Raw genomic sequence first — 2,473 nt, 5'->3', positions numbered from 1 at the left:
AACAGACCTGTATCACTGTCCCTTGGGGCCTTTAACTAACGATTTATAATACAGTGCTTTTTCAAAGATTCTAACTTCTCAGACCAAACCACCTTCCTGAGGCTAGGGGCCCTTTATAGGCATTCCAACACCACGAAGGCACACCCTGAGCGACAGCAGGCCCCCCACACCATGCCTGGATGTTTGGCCTCTCAGCATTTCTCCCTCTCTTTCATTAACAGGACCTCCAGGCCACACAGACACATGCCTTACCAATGCCTGTATACAGTGCCAGACAGGAAACACACTGGAGGATCTGAAACAATTTTAAAACCTTCAAATTTTACAGCTTACTTTACTTGCCCCAGGGAGGAACCCAGCTTCTTATATAAATATCACCCCAAACAGGCCTGTGCTATATCCCACCCAGCTTGGGAAGCTGGGCTTTTCGGGTGAGACTGAGATGGAGGGGGGAGGCTTTTGTTGAATTTGATTAGTTGTTCCATTTCTTCTGTGTCTTGGTGGTCACTAGCTTTCCTGATCATGTTTATTTTATAGGCACTGCCAGTAGCCAAAGTGGGGTGGTATGGTCTTTGTTTCTCAGACTACTAGCTACCCAATCAGCCTGAGACAAAAATCCAGGAGACTGAGGATCTATGAAGAAGGAATTCAAAGAACAGCTTTCCCAGCCTCAGAGTCAAACAAGATTGCTGTGGAATCAGAACAGTCAGAGCCAAAGGAGCAGCCCTGGGCTGAGATGAGCTAAACCTTGTCCTAGCCTCTATCCAGAACCTTTACCCAGAGTCTCTGGAGATCCCACACAACTCTCACTCACGCTCCTCACGACTCTCATGCACTGCCCTCCTGACACAAACGTGGGTCCTGCTAGTGGCAGTTCTCGTTGTTTTATCACCAAGGTATGGTTTTCATGCAGTGATATTCACACATGTTCTTGTTGTTTTGTGTTATTTCTGGGTACTGGGAATTGAATCTAGGACTTGCAAACTTCTGAGCTAAGCCCCCAGTCCCTTATTCATTATAGCTTAAACTCTGTAACTGTGGGTTCTTCCTCGATGCACTCAGTCACAGAAAATTTTTTTTCAGAAAAAAAAAATGTGTCTATACTGAACATATACAGACTTTTTCTTGTTGATATTCTTTTTTATTTTTTTTTTTATTTTATGTGCACTGGTGTTTTGCTTGCTGTATGTCTGTGGTGTCAGATCTTGGAGTTACACACAGTTGTGAGCTGTCCTGCAGGTACTAGGAATTGAACCTGGGTTCTCTGAAGGAGCGTCTGTGCTCTTAACTGCTGAGCCATCTCTTCAGTCTCCAGGTACTTCCCTTTTTATCTTTTATTTTAACCATAGCCTCCTCTCTCTCCCTTCCACACCTCTCCTCTCCCCCAGATCCACTGCTCCTCTGTTTCCCTTCAGAGAAGAGCAAGCCTCTCAGTGACAGTGATATTTCATTTTAAAAAGTAATTTGGGGCCGGGTGGTGGTGGCACACACCTTTAATCCCAGCAGTTGGGAGGCAGAGGCAGGCTATGAGTTCCAGACCAGCCTGGTCTACAGAGTGAGTTCCAGGACAGCCAAGGCTGCACGAAAAAACAAAATCAACAACAAAAAGTAATTTGGAGGCAGGTGTGTGTGTGTGTTTTGAGACAGAGGGCTGTCCTAGAACCTGCTTTGTAGACCAGGCTGTTAAAAAAGCAACTTTTAAGAAAAATATTTTAATGATTTTTTAATTTATGTTTATGTATCAATGTGAGTACATGCCACATGAGTTCAGGTAACTGGAAAAGCCAGGGAAGGGTGTCCACTGCCCAGGACTCAGGTCCTCTGAAGGAACAGCAAGTATTCTTAACCACTGAACCATCTCTCCAACCCTTTTAATTTCTGTCCTTTTTGTGTTTTTTTTTTTTTTTGTTTTTGTTTTGTTTGTTTGTTTGGTTTGGTTTGGTTTTTTGAGACAGGGTTTCTCTGTGTAGACTTGGCTGTCCTGGACTCACTTTGTAGAACAGACTTACCTTGATCTCATATAGCTCTGCCTGCCTCTACCTCCCAGAGTGCTGGGATTACAGAAGAGTGCCACAGTGCCTGGAAGATGTGTGTGTGTGTGTGTGTGTGTGTGTGTGTGTGTGTGTGTGTGAGAGAGAGAGAGAGAGAGAGAGAGAGAGAGAGAGAGAGACAGGGTCTACCTATGTCGTCCTGGCTATTCTGGAGCTTGCTATGTAGACCAGGCTGTCCTCAAACTCACCGAGATCTGTCTGCCTCTGCCTCCTGAGTGCTCAGATTAAAGGTTGTGCCGCCACTACATCCAGCTTCTTGTGATTTCTTCTTCTTTTTTTTTTTTTTTTTTTTTTTTTGTTGGTTGATTGGTTTTGTTTTGCTTTGCTTTGTTTTTTCAAGACAGGGTTCTGTGTGTATCCTTGGCTGTTCTAGAACCCTCTGTAGACCTCAAACTCACAGAGATCCTCCTGCCTTTGCCTCC

Source organism: Psammomys obesus, unplaced genomic scaffold, assembly GCF_907164565.1.
Source record: "Psammomys obesus unplaced genomic scaffold, mPsaObe1.curated_primary_1811, whole genome shotgun sequence".
Lineage (NCBI taxonomy): Eukaryota > Metazoa > Chordata > Mammalia > Rodentia > Muridae > Psammomys > Psammomys obesus.
This window is presented reverse-complemented; position numbering follows the sequence as displayed.